This window comes from Tachypleus tridentatus, chromosome 11 (genome assembly GCF_004210375.1).
Source record: "Tachypleus tridentatus isolate NWPU-2018 chromosome 11, ASM421037v1, whole genome shotgun sequence".
Classification (NCBI taxonomy): domain Eukaryota; kingdom Metazoa; phylum Arthropoda; class Merostomata; order Xiphosura; family Limulidae; genus Tachypleus; species Tachypleus tridentatus.
The window spans coordinates 73,148,669-73,170,053 of record NC_134835.1 but is presented as its reverse complement, the minus strand read 5'-3'; the positions used below and the strand labels follow the sequence as shown (position 1 = coordinate 73,170,053).

The following is a 21,385-nucleotide window of genomic DNA, read 5'->3' as shown; positions in this document are numbered from 1 at the left end:
CGTTATGGGGTTATTGTGTTTCTGTTAATACACACTTTATGATTTTTGTACCATTTAAATTATTGATTGGTAAATAGATGCCCTTTATTCTTCATATTTTATTTTTTAACAAATTTTATAAAATACATACCAAAACACTTAGTTTTTAATGGTTTTAGTTTCCACTCGAATTTTATCCAATGATCACATAAATATTACTTTGGTTTTGGCTTTTATAATACGTAACAAACCATAGCTTGCAGGTGCTGACCGTGTGTGTGTGCATCCATATATATAGACACACACACATAGATATACTTTATAAAGTATGTACATACACGTTATAAAATTTTAAATTATCTATTTCTTTAAAAAAATTGTTATATTTAATTACGGCTGTCTAACGAATATTGAATTTTGCAAAGTCAAGTGTATGTCGAAAAAATGAGATTTATTAATTTCCAAAAGTGGCTTTTGGAAGCGCGTTAATTTAGAGACCTATATAGTTGACCTCAGTAACGAGAACTTCCAGTTTTAGTGAGATCAACTATATAGGTCTCTAAATTAACGCGCTAGTGAAACTAGGAAGGAATTAGAGAAAACAATTGGAAAAGAAAGTGCTCAGATTTTTACCGTCATATAATTATACACTTGAAATACGTTCACTCCAGATACCGAGTATGCATGGTTACTATAATTGTGATTACCAAGGTTATCTCACTTGTACGGTTTGAGATCCCCATTTGAGCTTCAACTCGTTTGTTTGGCAGCTAAGTATACGTAACATCTGGCTAAACTTACACCATTCGGTCTTTGCAGTGCAGTTTTTTCCGGCAGCATGGTTATAAATATTGTGTTTAAATGGTTCATCTGTGGAAGTAATAGAAACTACATCAATTGCAAGTGTTTTGTTTCCCCTCAAATTCTTCTTAATTTGTCCACGATTAACACAAATGTTAGGCCTATAGGCTTCTATCGCTTTGACCAACTTTTGTCGTTTAATATTTATGGAGTTGTTGAATCCTCTTTAATTCACCATAGAGTGACCTTAATTAATTTAGGTGTGTGAATAATGCTGTGACATTGAACCTAATTCATTATTCGATATCATACAGCAGTTAAACTATTTAATAAAGACATATATGTATAAATTACAGATTCTCTTTTCAATTTCACCTTTTGTGAAAAATAAAAAAACCCTGAAAAATACATATGTATATATATATCTCGTTGTTTAAGCCGCAACTTTTAATAATAGAATACTTTTTAGTGTAGGTGGCCTTCAGCAGTGGGGTATTATTGACTGTCGATCTAGACTCTCGTTGCTTAGAGACACCAGCCTCTGTTGATATATAACAATTTTTTTTGTTGAAATGAAATAAAATACGTACATATTATTAAAACAAGTTTTAATATTCACATAAATTTGAAAAGAAAGCATATTAGAGATAATTTGAAACATTTGAAACTTAAACCAACAGTTAAGCTTGCTAAGCGTTTCAACACCAAGTTTGAACAATGAGAGGGGCTTTTGTTTTTATCTGTTGCTTCAGTAAATGAAAGGGTGAAAATATTTATAACATTATAAGCGGAAATGCACTCACACAAATATATATATATATATATATAGAAAACTAAAACTTATACTGATATACAAAAATACAAAAACAGGATTGTACAATACAATAATTATATAAGAATGGGAAATATATCTTGATGTATGGGTTCCCAACCTCTCCTAGTACAAGTCTCGTCACAACTTTAAACATTATGTCTGAATACCACTACAAAACAAATTCATGAAATATTTTGTTAGTTTGTTTAGAGCCACATAAGGATTCTGCTGTGCCCACAGTGGAGAACCAAACTACGTAGTTTAGCGTTGTAGGTTCGTAAACTGACCACTGTCCCAGCGGGAGACAAATCCACTAAAAAGTAACTTACTTTCATTTAATTCACTGGTTTATACTTTTTTCTAACTACAATCATTCAATTTTGTTGATTTAGAGATATACTTTTTCAGTGCAGCTACTCCTGAGGTGACAGAATTATTTGGCAAAGAATATTTTTCTAAGCGTCTCGTGGTCTATCAGAGATCTTTGGTCCAACTTGGTAACTCTTCTCCTAATGCCTTAAGGAATCTAGTGTTCTTAAATTACATTTATTTACTAAAAGTAATAATATTTAATGCATTAATTTCTTCACTGCTTTTTATATCTTGTGTGGAATATCTATTTCTGTTATCTTTGTTACAATGTTATAACTTTTGCTACATATCAAAGCCAGTGAAACAGGTTGTTTATGATCTTGCATTACACTCCAGTGAAACAGGTTGTTTATGATCTTGCACTACACTCCAGTGAAATAGGTTGTTTATGATCTTGCAGTACACTCCAGTGAAATAGGTTGTTTATGATCTTGCAGTACACTCCAGTGAAATAGGTTGTTTATGATCTTGCAGTACACTCCAGTGAAATAGGTTGTTTATGATCTTGCAGTACACTCCTTTGTTTTGTGGTGTAATAGTCATTCTTCCTTTAGTAACATTAAAATGTAACTTACACAACATTTATGAGACTACTTTTATTGTATTATCGTGGACTTACAGCGCTAAATGTCGGGTTTTGGTTCCTGTGGTAGGTACAGGAAATATAGCTCACTATATGCTTTGTTACAAACAAACAAACCTACTTCCCTCAGTACCGTAATTTAGTCATCTTAATATAACGCAAGCTTTACAATTATCCAGTATTCAAATGTATTTGCAATGAACGTTGGAGCTTGTATGACAGTTATTGTTTTGCTTTTTCTGGGATAATAGGGCGGTAAACCTCTTTTGCAAGTGACAGGACGGTTGATCCTGATATTCTTAATGTTAAGGTTATCTGTGTTAAACAGTTACAGAAAGATTTATCTCAAAAGTTCTATGGAATAACATTATCCTGCTGAAAATAGGCGGTATAAGTTGAATATTGTCTTGTGATCTTTACAATATATAACTACTAGAATACTTGGGGATTACTCTGGGAGGCATTACATCTGTGGTTAAAACAAATACTTCTGTGCATATACATAAAGAGGGCTAGTATACGGCATAGATTGTACAACACAATGCATACGTTCAAATACATATCATGTCGTTATGCATCCTCGGTTATAACGTGGATAACGGGTTAAGGAATAGTGTTCATAAATTCAATTACTTCTTTACACCCTTCAATGGCTTAACGGCAATACTGAGGGCTAATAAGTTAAAATCAGGTTTCGATAACTGTATTGGACAGAGTACAGATAGCTCATTATATATGTTTGTGTTTAACAACAAGGAGAAAACAAACAAAAGCATCTGATAAAATATTTTATGATTGCATATCAAAATGTTATGTATGATAAGAAAAATATTGAAACTGCATGTGGAAAAAAAATTCAGGTGCTGGAGTTAAAAGTGAATATAAATAATTATTCCGTAACATGAAATATATGTCATGTTAAAACATTATCAATGGCGATAACACGCAATGGTGTTGGGTGAAACCTGTAAACCAATATTTTAATCAACAGTTTTGTTTACTTCGGATTAATCAAGTAAAATTTTTGTAAGACTGTTAAAAATTTCAAAATCTGAAAACTTGCTGTTTGCTTTTCGTTTAAATATCTCACGATTCTTGTACAATATACAAATGTCTGGAAGAAAATAATTTGGACGTCAATCATAAAATGACAGTACAGTGTGTACATAAAAATTTAACACTTAACACTACTACGTGCGTCTGATTCAGTCTAATTTATCATCTACATAAAAAGTTGAATAATGTTTTTTTATTTTATAGGTCAGTAATTCATCACTGTAATCTTTATTTTTCTAAAATTTTTATATATCACTAATTATATACATTCCTCTGATGAATCTCTTTATCTTGAATACAACCATTGTGTGTGATTTGAGCTCTTTTCAAAACGTACAAATGAGGGAATGATAATTAGGATAAACAAAAACAGAAGTTATCCAAGTCTTCTTGACCTCGATGTCTTCAGAATGTTCTTTTAAATACGGTATGTGTTATCCATCGAACATGATTTAAAACTCTGGGTAATTATGATTACTTGGAGTTTTATTTAATGCTTATAAACACGCAGATGGAGACATAGTAACAAAGTTGGCGGTGGGTGGTGATGACTAGCTGTCTTCCTTCTAGTTTTACACTGCTAAATTAGGGACGGCTAGCGCAGATAATCCTCGAGTAGCTTTGCGCGAAATAAAAAAAACAAACAAACGAACTAGTTGTCTTCTTCAATGTGCATAATATAGGTTTATTATGTCATCTATAACATGATGCAATCGTATGATTGTGGGTTAGAATATACAAAAGTAGACATATTCTTGCGCAAAAGTAGATAATTATCAGTTATTTATGACCCACAATTAGCGTATCCACGTAACATGACACTTTTCTTTGTTAATTTATCTATTTCGTTGTTTTTCTTGGCGTATTTGTATTTGTTGTTCACAGATGTTGTGTTATAGCGGTCAAGTGAACTGAAAAAGTGTTGAAATTAGAAATAATACTCAGAGGTTTCTTCTTTCATCAAAACTATGAACCAAGTCTTGTAGTTGGAAAATGATACTCAAAAGTTTCTTCTTTCAAGACTAAAGAATGTCTTGTAATTAAAAATAATACTCAGAAGTTACTTCTTTCAAGACTGTGCAGTATCTTTTAGCGTTATTTTTTGTCTGTATGTTCTGAACACAGGGATTTTGAGAAAAGAACAATTTGGCTGTTAAATATACTCTTCAAAAAAAGAAACGCAAAATGCAAAATTTGAGACAAATTGTTAACAAGTTTATTCCAAGTAGTTCTGTATGACATGTGTGAAACTTTGCACATTCACTGCTGAACATCCAAAGTCTGCAAAGGCGAAGTCCACGCTCACTAGTTGAAGTTTAACGTCACTCAACGTCAATAACGAGTATGTCCCCGTGATCATCAATAACTGCTTGGCATCTCTTGCCCATGGAAGCCATGAGATGACGAATCACATCCTGTGGAATGGCTGTCCACTCAGCCTGCAAAGCTGCTGCAAGCAGCAGTTGAGGTTGTCGCCGTCGCAGACGTCGGTCCAACTCGTCCCAAAGATGTTCGATGGGGTTTAAATCTGGTGATTTGGAGGGCCAGGGAAGAACGTTGATGTTGTGGTGTCTCAAGAAGACAGTAGTGAGTCGGGATGTGTGAGGACGGGCGTTGTCATGTTGAAAAACGTCGTTGACGTTCACCATGATGGGTTGCACATGGGGCCTATGAATCTCGTAGACGGTTGCGTACGGTCTGATCGGAAATCCTACGCAGCCCTGGTATGGTTGAGGCAGTAGACGTCGCAGTGGTGGTTCTATCCCGAAGATGACGTAACCGGATGTAGCGATCTTGTGCGGGCGTGGTCACACGAGGTCTGCCAGATCGTGGACGGTCACGAGTTGATCCATGTTGTTGGTGACGATTCCATAGCCTTGTGATGGTGCTTGGGTGGACATTCACAGTTCTGGCAACATCTGATCGAGATTTGCCTGCTTCCAAGCGACCAATGGCGTTGTTGCCATTTATAGGGATTTTGCACATGTTGCACTTGCAGAACATGCAGATCTCTCAAACAAATTTATTGGACACGAATGCGTTTTGGCGAAATATCCGTTGTTTTCCTCCGTTTTCAAAGTGCACAACTTTTATTGTCATTTTGGTCTGACAATCAGTGCCTTAACACGTGTAACATCACATACTCTAAGCTTGTAACGCTATTACATATATTTCTCCCCAAAAAATAAAAAATATCCCTTTTGCGTTTCTTTTTTTTGAAGAGTATATATTAGCTGTATTTATGTCACCCAGATCTAAGAATATTATGACAAGACATTTTTTTTCGCTGGACTCTTCAGTGTTTTTCTGTGTATTTACTTTTGTCTATTGTCAGACGTTTACCCTTTCGGATTTTACATTCAGTATTTTTATAATTGTATTTGTTGACCTGAAATTCTCTTCGCTATTTTAAAATGTAATAATTAAATAACTAAAGAACTACAGCTATGCAATTTGGAACATCTTTTAACCGTCTTGAGATACATTTTTACTGAATAGTGAGTGGCCAATGACACTTTTTCTTCAGTTCACCTATCAAGTGTATAAGTTTCTCTCAAAGTGATTATAAACACGTTCACACCAACAATATGTTTGAAGCTTATGGTTATAAAATTGCAGTAAGACTGTATAGCACTAATCAGATTGAGTTTTGTTATTGAAATCTGTATCATGTAAGGGGTCAGTGTGTTTTGACTGTATGTGTTTCTGTGCGCGTATCTCAAAAACTGTTAGATCAATGTACACGAAAATTTTACACAAGATGGGTAGTCACTATTGAACGGTCCTCCAGAAAACTGTTTCTTATTCACATCCGAATCCAAATTCTGGATTAATTTGAAGCATAGTGTTTAATAAGGAGATGTGGTTTTGGGCTAATAACTCTGTAAAATGTAATTGGAATTGCACCAAATATCATGGGAACATTAAGGACGAGAATCCTTGTAACACTATATAAACACCAATGTTCATTCTGGATCCGAGGAGGATTTTTGAATTTCCGAGTGGAGCCTATTGTAAACAATAATTTGCTTTGTTTGCTTGTTTGTTTTAAGCAACAATTTACACAACGAACTATATGAGATGTGGCCATTACCGGTTTCGAAACGTGTTATTGTTTTAGCATTTCCAGTTCAGGGATGGTTGTAGGAAGTAAAAAAGTAGTATTTTAAGCATATTACTGTACGTTATATTTTTTATATTTTAACTTAGGTGTTTATATAGGAACTATCCTTGAAAGTTAAAACATCTGTAGAATCTAGACATTTCCTAGAAATAAGAGTACAATATGAAAGCTAGAATCAGTGAATTAATCAGTCGTTCAGTGAATCTGTCAGTTAATACGTGCGTCGGTTCAATCGCAAACAGCATACTATTCAGTTATTCAGGTCTGTGACTGAGTTAATAAGCTAAATAGTGTGTTTAATATCGAATGATTAGTGAGGAAATTCTTTCGTGAGATAGATGTACCACTAGTGTTGGAACTTTTAGTTAAACGTTGTTTGTGCAGCAAGGTCTAAAAGTGATCCTAGCTTGAAGCAAACATTATTGAATAAATAAATAAATTAGTTATTGTTATGTGCATGGAACAAAAAAAACAACAGAAAATTGCCCAATAATAGAACAAGTGAAAACAATATTTACGTTTTGATTCGTCAGTAAATAAGTTTTATCTGAACCACTACACATCAATTATGTAATCGATTTAATGTAATGTTATATGTGACAGCACTTTATTAATCGACTTGATAACACCAAATGTGTTATTTTTCTTTAATTTGACACACAGCGTTTCGCTTTACAACTTCTTTAGGTACGTTCCAGTAAAACACAAACCATAACTGATGGTACAAAACCTTATTTAGTTTAAATATAATAAAGAGAGGCAGAGTTGACCAAAGATAACAACAGTTTTAATGCGATGTTAAATGATAACTTGAAAACCGACAGATGATGCTTCGCCTTCATAGATGTTATAAATAGCGATCCTACAGATAATTTGTACTATAAACCCAGAGAAACAGCTTAATGCTGGTATTAAGCTGAAAAACCTTGTCCACAGCTGTATTAAACTGCTGTTAAAATGCTATGTTATATTCTTCTTACTGGGAAATTTACACATGCAGTAACTAGAGATTTGTTAAAATGATTAACAAATTATTATGTTCTACCAGACACTATACATTTGTAAGTCACGCATCATCAGCATAATGGTGATATATCGTAAAAACTAAAAATTATCTTTTTAAAGTTTGTCGGATTTTTTTTATAATTCTTACATGAAAATCTAATATTTTAAATTTTAACAAAAGAGTGTCGACTAAAGATAGAATTAACTTTAACTAAGACTGAAAAGTATACTACTAATTTAGGACTACTATAGAGAAATAAAGGAAAAAATATTATGGTGACTTTGACGTGGCTAAAAATTAAGTAATATAACTATTTTGTTGTTGTCGTTGGAAGTTAGAATGTTGCATGTAGTGTTTGCGTAAGCGAGCTCTTCTGTGTGTGGCCAGTTGGTTAAGGCACTCGACTCGTAATCCGAGGGTCACGGGTTTAAATCCCCGTCACACCAAACATGCTCGCCTTTTCAGCCGTGGAGGTGTTATACCGTGACGATCAATCCCACTATTTGTTGTTAAAAGAGTAGGTCAAGAGTTCGTGGTGAGTGGTGATGACCAGTTGCCTTCCTTCTAGTTTTACACTGCTAAATTAGGGACGGTTAATGCAGATAGGCCTCGTGTAGTTTTGCGCGAAATTCAAACCAAACCACAGTCTTAAAATTCGGCAATTTTGGTATTTTTATCGTCTGTGCTAAAGAAATTGGACATTTTACGTATAAACACTGTCCGAACTTGTGAATATATCCTCCTAAGTGTTCTATTAATTTTTTTTTATTTCAAAGGAATTTGTTGTGGAGGTATATGTTGCTTGTTCAAATATTTATTAATAATTTTATAAATGACATTAGGAGAGAACTTATTTCTCATCGAAATCGTTTTAATGTGATTAAATTATGTCATTGAATTATAATGTAGATGGTTTATTGAATGTGGGATTTGGTTTATTTTAAAATTCTAGTATTAATAGTAGTGAGGGCGTCATGGTGGTGAAACAAAACAGAAATTATTCTTATAGCACATTATCGAATGGGCACGAGGAGCGTGAGCTTGCCCCCCCCTCCTCCATTTATGTTCCTTCAAATATATTTTCTAACACTGAAGTAGCTCTGCCAAGCTGAGGTTTATTATATAACGTTTATCATTTAGTCTCAGTGGAAAAATGTTGGATTTATAGGTCTAAGTATACAATAGAAATATGTACAAATGGTATATGGTACGTACATCAAATCTGTTTTGAGTCCAGAAATTCGTTACAAAGTATCACCGAGTTTTATTAAATGTAACGAAGAAAATATGGTATGAAATTATAATTCATGAATAAGGTAATGTGATTGTTTTGAACTTAAAAAATGGCCGTAATAATTTGGAGTAAAGTGCAAAATTATATCTTTATGTAGTTTAATTCATGTTTGTTTTTTGGAATTTCGCACAAAGCTACTCGAGGGCTATCTGTGCTAGCCGTCCCTAATTTAGCAGTGTAAGACTTGAGGGAAGGCAGTTAGTCATCACCACCCACCGCCAACTCTTGGGCTACTCTTTTACCAACGAAAAGTGGGATTGTCCGTCACATTATAACGCCCCCACGGCTAGGAGGGCGAACATGTTTGGCGCGACTCGGGCGCGAACCCGCGACCCTCAGATTACAAAGCGCACGCCTTAACGTGCTAGGTCATGCCAGGCCCGTTTAATTCATAAACCTCAAATTTATTAATCAACGATTGTTAAAGGAACATACAAGAAAACAACTTTTTTTTTCTTTGTTTCAGCATAGGGTCGACTTAACTGAAGTGTAAAATGTGTTTAGGAAATTATGAACATTTTTGAGATGTTCAACTTCGATTTTCCGAATTCTTAAAATATTATCGATTAACCTATATAGTACTCTGGAATACTTTTGTTGTGTCTGTCTGAAGGCTTTTACTTCTGGTGTATGCATAAATATAGATAGATGTAAGAACAATATTCATCTTATTTCCATTTTTCATTTCCTTCTTTTGTTCATAGCAGTTATTTTGAAATTTAAAAAAATAAATGGAACAAAGATTAATATGATGATAAAACAGATGCTGGCTTTGAAATTGATTTCTGGTAAGAACGATGTAAGAAGATGTTTTGAATAACTTTCTTTATAGAAATAGTTGAGCGCTTGGCAACCATATATAAATAAATATAATTGAATTTTCTGATAAACTCATATTTTTGCACTTATGTTTCTCTAATATATCTGAGACATCTTTTAAATGAGACGACACGTGTTGTCAGCGAGGTTTTCACGAGTGATAAGCTAAATAATAATTATCTTAAGATTCGTAAGGCGACACACAGTCTAAAAAAGTATTCAGCTAACCAAAATAATGATTATGTTAAGATTCGTAAGGCGACACACAATCTGAACAAGTATTCAACTAACCAAAATAATGAGTATGCTAAGATTCGTAAGGCGACACACGTTCTAAACTAGTATTCAACTAACCCAAATAATGATTATGCTAAGATTCGTAAGGCGACACACAGTGTAATCAAGTATTCAACTAACCCAAATAATGATTATGCTAAGATTCATAAAGCGACACACGTTCTAAACTAGTATTCAACTAACCCAAATAATGATTATGCTAAGATTCATAAAGCGACACACGTTCTAAACTAGTATTCAACTAACCCAAATAATGATTATGCTAAGATTCGTAAGGCGACACACAGTGTAATCAAGTATTCAACTAACCAAAATAATGAGTATGCTAAGATTCATAAAGCGACACACGTTCTAAACTAGTATTCAACTAACCCAAATAATGATTATGCTAAGATTCGTAAGGCGACACACAGTGTAATCAAGTATTCAACTAACCCAAATAATGATTATGCTAAGATTTGTAAGGCGACACACAGTCTAATCAAGTATTCAACTAACCCAAATAATGATTATGTTGTTGAGTCATAAAATGAGGTATGGTTTAAATGAGTGATCAACTAACCAAAATAACTGTACAAAGTCATAAACAGATACGTTAGGTTTTAGAGTTCAGTAATTACATAAAATATTCCAAACAGAACTAGGGAAAGAGTGCGAGTCGTAGTTATGATAGATACTATTATTTTTTCTTGTTTATTGTCCCTTATTTCTATTTTCTCTGACGTATTTCTTTTTGTAGGTGGGTATGTCTTCCACATATTATTATATTTTATTTTTGCAGTCATAAGATAGAGAACTTCAACACCTTTTCTCTTATCTGACTCCATTACAATTAGATTATTGTTCTACCTCAGATTTTCTTTCTTTAGGAACATGGCCCGGCATGGCCAAGTGTGTTAAGGCGTGCGACTCGTAATCTGAGGGTTGCGGGTTCGCATCCCCGTCGCGCCATACATGCTCGCCCTCCCAGCCGTGTGGGCGTTATAATGTGACGGTCAATCCCACTATTCGTTGGCAAAAGAGTAGCCCAAGAGTTGGCGGTGGGTGGTGATGACTAGCTGCCTTCCCTCTAGTCTTACACTGCTAAATTGGGGACGGCTAGCACAGATAGCCCTCGAGTAGCTTTGTGCGAAATTCCAAAACAAATCTTTAGGAACAATGGTTTTCTTTGAAATTTTTATTGCTGACTAATATGTATTCTGTTTTCTTTAGAGAGACGATATTCTTTGTTCTGTAATAGCTAAGTCTTTAAGAAGTTAATATCTTGTGAATTAAGAAAACCGGTTTTTGATTTTGATATTCAACAAACTTGTTTGGGTGTTTTTTGCTATTACGTTGTGTTTTTTTAAATATATATAATGTAATGAAATTGTATATATACAACAATATTATAGAATGTTTCACTTATTTACCCTGCTTTTGAATCTCACTCTGAAATGCAATAATCAAGAAAATATTTTTATTGTTTAGAAACTTACGACTTTCCTACCTGAATTATTGTAGAGGATATTTGTAGACAGTACTCAGTATATCGTATGAAACCTCTTCAGTGGTTTGTTTATTGCAAAATAATTTTTTGGAGATAAGTAACTACTTATAACTCACCGATTTTTTTACAATAATTAAAGTTAATGTGCAGTAATTGTAATATCGGAGTGGAAAGAAAACAGAAAGGAGATCATAACCTTTTTTACGATAAATCATAATTCTCAAAAATTAATAATGTTCTCAAAAATGCTTTAAACTCAGAAACAGAAACGGATAAAGATGTATTGTTTGTTTGTTTCATAGCAAAGCCACACTGGGTTATCTGTTGTGTTAAGCGCTGGGAATCGAACTCCAAATTTTAGCGTTGCAAATTTTTAAACTTACCGTTTTCCCACCTGAGTGCAACATGCGAAGAAAGTGTCAACTGTTTTAAAGCTTGAGTCTTAACAATAAGAAAGACAGGAAAATTAATATCAATGGAAGATCGGATATTTAAATCAAAACTGTTCCGTAGAAAACCCCAGCTGAATGAGATTAGTGTCAACATTACACTTCTCATGGTCGGCTGAATGTTTATGGAATTTTGGTTGCTTGCAGCAAGTGCACAATAATCTCATTATTTTGTTTTTGTTGCTGCACAAAGCTGTGCTACGGGTTTTCTGCACGGCATGAATATAATCACGAATGAAAACACTTTCTACAAACTAACCACTAAGTCAGTAGAGACTCGTGTCATTACAAATATCTCTGTCAGTTATGTTTTCTGAAGAAACCTATACAAATAATGTAGTGAAACGATATATCTTATTCCACTACACATTCAGTGAAAAGAAAATTAGTGAAACAAAAAAAGCAACTGGATAAATGTAAGTAGGATTTGTTTTGGTAAAATATTTACGAAGATAGCTACTTAAAAAGCTTTGGCTTAAGAAAATGAGCTATCAAAATAGATAGATAACAATTGAATAGAATTATTACGTATTTCTGAATAACAATAACAATTACTAAACGTATCATTCGATTTAAAGTTTTGTAAGTTTTGGTTTCTTCGAGATCAATAATTTGTCTAAATAATCATGTTAACCTCAACAAGATTCAATTGATTAGCATTACCCAGTCACTAAGGGTTTAAAAATGTAGGAAATAGAATAGTATTGGGTCAAGTTGCAGTTGTTGCTTTGAATTATAAGTTCTGTAAAAAAATTTTTAAAACCGTATGAAAAATTTAGGGAAAGAGCTGGGGTGTCCAAGATTTGAAACCTGTTCTTCGCTTTGCAGTTAGTTGGTGTTCTACGTGATTTAAGCTGAAGAAAATCTTATGCTGCTGTGGTATAGCTCTCCAATCAACAATTTAGACTTTACCGGAAGTTTTAAAGGAATCGATAATTGTAAATTTTAATTTATGTGGTGTGATATGGCAGTTTTATAGGTGGGCGTGTCAGTTAGTAGCGCATAAAATCATTTTCTCGACTTAATAGTAAACTTAACTCCACCCACAAATATACTCATGTCAATAAGAGTATGTGAGATACACTAACACAATGCTAGTTGAAGTCCTTTTAACTTACTCATTTAAAGACGCCTTCCCCCTTCAGTGGCACAGCAGATTGTCTGCAGACTTACAATGCTAGTTGTAAAAGAAAAAAAAGAAACACACTTTCTGGGTTTCTCCCGCTTTTCAAGTTTAGGACTAATCTTGATGCTATCTATTCAATGAATTAAAAAAAGTAAAAAAAATGTATGTGGATCATTTCTGTGAGTTAGTGAATTTTACTAAATCATTTGGTAGAATCATTATTTTCTGTTACCGTTTGGTAATTAAACAATTTTTGAAAAACAGAACGAGTAACCCATTTCAGTGGTTAATTGATCAATACTGTTAGATACTAGGATTAGAAAAAGAACAACTGGTGAAATGAATCTTTCACGTTACTTACACCCTGTTGAACATATTATTAATTCATTTTGTGTGATATTTTACATGTAAGATTATTGTATTAACTGTTGCTAAGGCTTTAGAAATATGCACTGCCATCAACACACAGCATTAACATGATTCCCTTAACATATTAGCTACTTCCGACTGCTTCAGGTTTTCGTTTATCGAATTTAAATTCATGCAAGTTATTATAGTTGAGAAGAACATTGAAATGTGTTCTCAACTTGAAATTGTTCTGGTACTTGTGGTTAAAATGGAACGCATTGGTAAATAATGTATTGTTTCGTTAGCACTGAAACCGTACATATTTCATATAAGCTCATTAATTAGCAATGTAGTTATGAATCAAGTTGATAATTTCCATAATTAATTTGAACTGCAAATATAACACCTAAAGATTCTAAGCCATAAATTACAACAACTATGATAAGAGTGTGAACGCCCTTTTCTATCTGGTAAACCATTATAATTATATTTACCATAAGATAAAGTCGTAGCCTCTCCTCAGTGGAACAGCGGCAAGTCGGAAAACTCATACCGCTAAAATATCCGGGATTCGATACTCGTGGTGACCATAGCACAGATAGCCCATTGTATAGTTTTGCACTAAACAACAAACAAACAGTAAAAGACGTTCAAACTGTAGCCATTGTTGTTATGTTAGTTGGTTTATATGAACAGTATTCCGATCATTATCATGTTTAATGTATCCCAACCGTTTTGAAGACCTTTGAATTGAGCGAAACGCTTTGTCAGAAATGCATGTGGCGAATATAGTGTGATTGAAATACTGTTATTATGCAGTCTTCAAATTCCTGAATATCTCTGACAGACTATATAAAGAATGTAGTGTTTAACAATACAATAGACCTAATGCTAATGTCTTATGAAAGAAATAAGTTACAATTAAAAAACACCAAATCTTTGAAATAACAGGTCATTCTTTTTTCAAGAGCGATGAAGAAAAATACTTCCCATAGAAATGGAATTATTGTATTACTTTATTCGTATGAACTTTGTATGATATGCCATTTTGGTCGTGTTTACTTGGTCTTATAGGTCGGTGACTGTTTCACCCGAGTTTGTTGTGTTTTCTGTGGTTTAATCCGTTTTGTTTTTTTCTTTAGGCGTTCTTTCTTTTCGAAAGGCCCTGCATGACCAGGTGGTTAAGGCACTCGACTCGTAATCTGAGGGTTGCGGGTTCGAATACCCATCACAACAAACATGCTTTCTTCTTTCAGCCGTGGAGCGTTATAATGCGACGGTCAATCCGACTATTAGTTGGTAAAAGAGTAGCCCAAGAGTTGGCGGAGGGTGGTGATGACTAGCTGCCTTTCCTCTAGTCTTACATTGCTAACTTAGGGACGGCTAGCACAGATAACCCTCGTGTAGTTTTGCGCGAAATTCAAGACAAACATACAATCTTTTCGAAAGTATTTTATGACAATCAATAAACAAAGTTTTATACGGGTGCCTTGTAGTTAGGTTTTTAAAGTATCAACTTGGTTACTTTATATAATGTGGTAAATTTTGGGATAGATGAGATTACGTGTTGACCAAATGCTAACACTTTACTAATTGCTGTACTGTATTCTTGTCAACACATAAGAGATTGTGATATGAAATTTAATGACAAAAACTGGTTAAATTAATCCACGTTTCTAAGTGAACGAGAGGACTACATCCCTCTTTCCCTTTTTTCTTTTTTAAGAAAATTATTAATTAAATAATTACCACGATTTAGCACCACATTTAAACGAGGTGGTAAAAATTAAAACATGAAAGGAATTGGTGAGTACAGTTTTTAATACAAGAAAAGATTCCGTGTATCCTCTTCATTTCCCACAGTTGTGTTTTACTCACTTCACTAAGATTTTCCTTTATTATATTTCGAAATAGGTGGGAGTGACTTTTCATTAGCTGTGACTGCTCGCTATTTTGGTTTATATGACCCCTAGTCATCAAAGATAAGTCTTGTAACTTGTATGATTGAAATCGGGGTTCATTGTTGTGGGATGGTACATCACAGATAGTTCAATGTGTAATTTTGTGCTTATTAATCAATCAAACTAAAAAGTCTTACTCAAAAGTGCCTAAAGGTCAAAACCTAAAGATGGCTTAAGAAAGTCGAAACGTTGTTCTCTGTTTTGTTAGGAAAAATGTTAATATCCATACGAGCCGTTCTGAGATATATTTTGACTTTTGAATAGTTTTAAAATTTAGAAAAAAATTAGAGGGAAGTAGTTATGATTTCCAACCAATTCAGGCGAATTAAACACTGATAAATGTCAAGCAAAATACAAGTTAGCCTTCTCTATTAGACTTAAAGGATTAAATTCTATCTAGTTGAATGATATGTCTACCTGGGCAATTTAAAACTTTTGATAAATAGATAGTAGAATCCTTTAAGTAATTAACCTACAATGAAATGTTGAAATAGGTAACATTTTAGTATGGGATGTTTCTTTAAGTTAAAACTTCTGTAAAATAGGTAGGAGAACCCTTAACGACTTAGTGTGCATTGAAAACTAGAATTAATCTTTAGTGAACCTTTTTCCTACGAGGAATGCTCCAGAACTATCATTTGGAAAAAGAACCAAAATAATTTCGATATTTGTGTTTGAGACTTTTTTGAAGTTTTTTCAATCACGAAACATTCGATCAAAATTATTTGACTTGGAACTAAATCATCAGCTTTTGGTTTAAACAAAACTGCTATACTAGAGCTAAGAGAAAACGACCTTTATATTCCAGTTAAATATAAGAGAATATATTTTTATATAAACCAACGTTTCGTCTTTCTGGCTTCTCCAGAGTTGATATACATATTAATCCTGAAGAAGCAGCAAAAGAGAAACGTTGGTTTAAAATCAAATATGTTCATTTATCTGGAATGCAGATACCGTTGTTTCTTAACTTTTATCAAAATGTGTAAATCCCTTCAGTATGTATTAAACATTTTCTATAGGTTGTAAACAAACCAATAAACATTAGAAGAAAGCTTGAAAGAATAGCCCATAACAATTAAATACTAAACCTAAATAATAATCAATATAGTAATCTAATGGAAATACGCTAGATGTTAATGCTACCTAATTTATTTCTGGTTGATAAAACGTTGAATAAGAAGTATTACTTAGCACACACTAGTTGTATGACAGCTTTTTATCATTTTACACTTTTTCAAAACGTCATGTTTTTAATGGTCACAGTTATCTTTCTTATTCTGTTTCAGGATTTATTCCAACCTTATATTTATTACCAAAACAAAAAAGTAAATTTCAAGTCGGTTTTCCTTTTCTTGTAATTGTATAGTTTTTATAAATAATATATTAGCTGGTGTCACGAAACGAACACTGTAGTTGTAGAGATAAGTTAACCTTATGTGTACTGGTTTATAGATTTCTTATGAGCAGTCATGTAGTTTTGCTTGAATATCTAGACTGTTATAGATCTTTATATATGTAAAAACGGCTGGTGTGGGTAGAGAAAGCACTATGTAAAGGAGCGAACAACGTGAGTTTTCTTGTCATTACGGATTGTTATAGATCTGTTTATTTGTTTAATTGGTACATGCTGAGCTTGACAAATAATTGCACTTCAGGTCCGTGTGTTTGCCAATAACAAAGGAGCCCATTAACATAAAAGGCCTTGTCATTGTTATCAGTATATATTGCTACTCGTGGTGTCTGTCTGAGCGCTCACGTGTCTCCAGTTTGAAAAGTTGCGCACTCAGGCATAGATTAACATTCACCGTTAAAACGACGAGAGAACAGACGTGAATAAAGTTGATACCAACTTATACTTCACAGGTAGGATATTCTACACTCTCTTGTTAGGAATTAGTCACACACTCATTTATATTTCAGAATGCGACGTAACTTAAAGAATACAAATGGATATTTACTACATGTTATTCTTGAATAATTCTTAGCATGACTGAAATGCTCAACAATTACTTTTCGTGGTAGACTGTACACGTAGCTCAGAACTCTGACTGTAAGTGAAACCGAGAGTTCAACACAATTAGGTTTATTTTAAAGTCCATGAAATAATTTAAATTGATAGATTAACTTAAACTTTTACATTCACTGGGGACGGGTACTTTTTCTTGCTGATTATAACGTATTGTAACAAAGTTTGAAACCATGAAGAGAACTGAGTAACGAGAAGTATGTCTCTTTCTCTTGGCTCTTATATTAAAATATTAATTTTGGAAATTCTGCTTTCATTTGTATCATAAAACTAAACAATAAAAGAGAACTTAAAACAGTAAGTTATAATTACATCCTATTATAATTACAGTTTAAGAAAACAAGAAAACCTAAACAAAAATAATACAGTCGTATTACAATAGGGGCAAGTGTTGAATGTTTTCTTTTTCTTCCGCTACGTTTAATCATAATTTTAACTACAACTAGGGTTACTGTTAAGCCTGTTATAATGATTACATTATTTTTGATGTACTCAGTGGTTAGTCGTTATATGAAGCTACTTTGACTTCCTTCATGTTTTGAATCATTTTACAAAGCTCTACGATTTGTCTTCTGATGTTTTTCTTTAGGATAAGTGCACTGTTGTTGTTCAGGAATTCAGAGATATGCGAGATAAACTGATAATGCTGTTTTATCAGGGTAAGAATGTCTGCAAGATTTGATGGAATTTTATTGTCGAATTTTTATCAAAATAAAGAAAAAAATAAAGAGAAGTTATATTTTTTCTTAGTCGCTTTAACTAAGAATAAAGTGTTTTGTTTTATATTTCATATACAAAATATTCTTTTAACATTCTGAAGATCGTAACTGGCAATGTTCTACTACCCGTACTGTTAGTACGCAACAGTACCCTACCTAGTTCTTGCATTTTCCAGAATTTGAATTGGTACTATTTTTAAAATTGACGATGTTTAGAAACAATTTTGTAATAGATGAAGCTCTCCATCAGTAGTTCAATATAGAAGGTACAAATATGAACATTCCAGTATGATTAACAGATATAAGTGATTTGCTTATAATCATACCTAATTACTGTATATTGCTTTACAAAGAATTGTAAGTGAAACATTTATAAATTCCTTCACGGTATTTTTGAACATGTATTTAATATAGTTGAGTGGCTTTCCTTTTTTCACATGGCCAGGTGGTTAAGGCACTCGACTCGTAATTCGAGGGTCGGGGATTAGAATCTCAGTGACACCAACCATGTTTGGCCTTTCAGCCGTGAGGACATTATAATGTGACGGTTAAGCCCACTATTTGTTGGTATAAGAGTATCCCAAGAGTTGGCAGTGGGTGGTGATGACTAACTGCTTTCCCTCTTGTCTTACACTGCTAAATTAGGGACGGCTAACGCAGATAGCTCTCGTGTAGCTTTGCGCGAAATTAAAAAAACAACAACAAACAATCCTTTTTTCATCTTTCTTGAACAACTGGAGAATACTGGTTCGTTTTCTTTCTTTTTCATATGTTTCCCGGTTTCGTTTCTTCTGCCATGTTTGTGTCTTGTTTTTGTCTCGTGACTGTTATATTTCTTCTAAGTACCATTTGATACGTATACTCAATTATAAGTGCCATCTGTTTTTATATGATTAATGATTTTGGTTTTTAAATTAATCGGTTATTGTAGTACATTATCTGTGGTGTGTAATATTAAAAAAAAACTTAAACATTCTAAATCATTCGACAGTCTAAGGACCACTGTAAATCACTGATAATTTTGTTTACAAAAGCAGAAAGAAATAGAATGATATTAGACCTAAATAAACAACCTAGTTGAAGGTTTGTGAATGAAAAAGTATATGAAGAAAGCGAGCACAATAAAGGTGTGATAAAAAAAATAATCAACACTGAACTTTCGACAACTTATTACACGTTATCTGAGCTGTGTTCATTGTGGATATCTGAACTCGATCTTTAGTGTCATATACCCTTAAGCTTTCCACTGAGCCATTTGGAAGACGGGAAACTTTGAAAAATGTGATGAGTTTAGATTAAGCACATTTCAAAGTCTGGATATCTCGCGACTTAGAAAAACGTAAATGTAATATGTTTATTAGGTAGTTTCTTAATATGTGTATACATTAATTAAATTCGTACTGTATTAAAAAAGAAACATCAACGATTTCTGCAAAAAACATTTTTAGAATATTAAAAATTTCAATGAAAAGTATTATAAAACTTTCATATGAAACAAGTGCCTAAAAGATAAAATATTTAAACAACCGCTAAGCACGCTATTACAGAATATATCCCAGAATGGATATTTAGACAAAATATACAATAATTTGTCTTTGTTATTTTGTTTTAATTTTCTTTAACATGCACATATACATATATACCTATAATTGATGGTAATTTTATGAAATGAAAAACAAACATGACAAAATAAAAATCACATACATAGTACAAACATTCAACACCAGGGCGCAAATCTTCAGATGGGTGATAACGTAATATGCCCTGATATTGTAAGGTGATGGCGGAAGTAAGACCCAAATGCGCGCGATGGGGGCACACAACCTATTCAATTTAACCTCAACTTCGCCGGTTTCACATGATTAAGAAGGAAAGATATTGAACAGATGCGGGTGCTTTAGCCACACATCTTTATCACCTTTCGTGGTCTGTATCCAGTTGTAGGAAATGGTTGTTAATATAAAAAACAGGATAAAAAATAATAGATTGGAAGACATCAAAAAGGAAGACAGAAAAACTGTCATTGAAATTAGCATTACAGGCCCCAGTATGATGTTTAAACATAAAATCTAAGATGTTAAAGTATTATCATATAAGCCTAATCAACATTATTAGTACAGCTATAATCCTATTCCAGTTTTGAACGTTTCAGCTCTTCTAAGTAAACAAATACCACGTGCATATGCGTACAAATACATATCGATAGCTTTTAACCTGTTCGGTGCCGTAGACGATATACCTCGTCCAAGCCGATCGGTAACACGGACGAGTTAATTCATTCTCAATAATGCCTAACTTCAACGCTAGATGTCAGCACATTACATGCATTTGACCTACTTACATATTGTTTAACTTTCGATCCAAAATGGCGTCACGAAAAAGTTACAAAATTAAGAAGCATTAGAGATGTATTGTAGCAGCTGAAATACTTGGCAGTCAACAGGTTAATGAGCTCTTATTTGTTTGCGATGTTTAGTTTTTCTTTAATACAAGAGGCCTGCAGTAAATCCGTTTGTGTAAATACAATAGTTCGAAAAATGTATCTCTCTCTCTGTATGTATATATGGCTGACAAAAACAATAAAATAAATTGAGGTCTTAATACGTCATGAAAAATTCTAACATGTTTTACTCCTGTGATCAAGTAACATTGAGTTAATATTCTCTTGTTAACAGTTGTTGCTCTCAATACAGAGGAGACTAAAAGGAAATTCATCGATTATATTGTACTTCTGGTCATTTATTGTACACAGTTTGACTTCCTGTTTGCATCTGATATAAGGAACATTCAGACCGAATTTCTTTTGCCACATGAAAGTTTTTGTGACATTCTTGAATAGTTTTTTCTTTACGATCCTGTTCAATCGTCAGCTTTTGTAACATTCTTGTGTGTTCTAGTTGAATCATGATAAGCGTTGCTTTACAATCCTGATCAGTCGTCAGTTTTTGTAAGGACCTTGTGGGGTCTAGTTGAATCATGACACTGGTTAAAAACACTGTATTTCGTAAGGACACTTATATTAGACTGTTGCTAATTATCTCGTTATTTGGAGATTAGGCATGCAGGGAGATATTTATATATCCATACACAATGTCAGGAAAACACGTAGTGTCGAGAAA

General features: G+C 33.4%; 1 protein-coding gene across 4 annotated transcripts in view; it reads left to right on the top strand.

Annotated features, from left to right (window-relative positions):
* Positions 1–21,385, top strand: part of LOC143232455 (synaptotagmin-7-like) — a 92,803-nt gene that overhangs the window by 16,655 nt on the left and 54,763 nt on the right. Inside the window, exon 1 of one of the 4 annotated variants that reach the window (XM_076467932.1) lies at positions 17,332–17,384. The exons of the other annotated variants lie outside the window; for them this stretch is intronic. The gene's annotated coding sequence lies outside the window, so the exon portion shown is untranslated. Of the gene's footprint in view, positions 1–17,331; positions 17,385–21,385 lie in introns of those variants that run through there. 4 annotated transcript variants of the gene reach the window in all.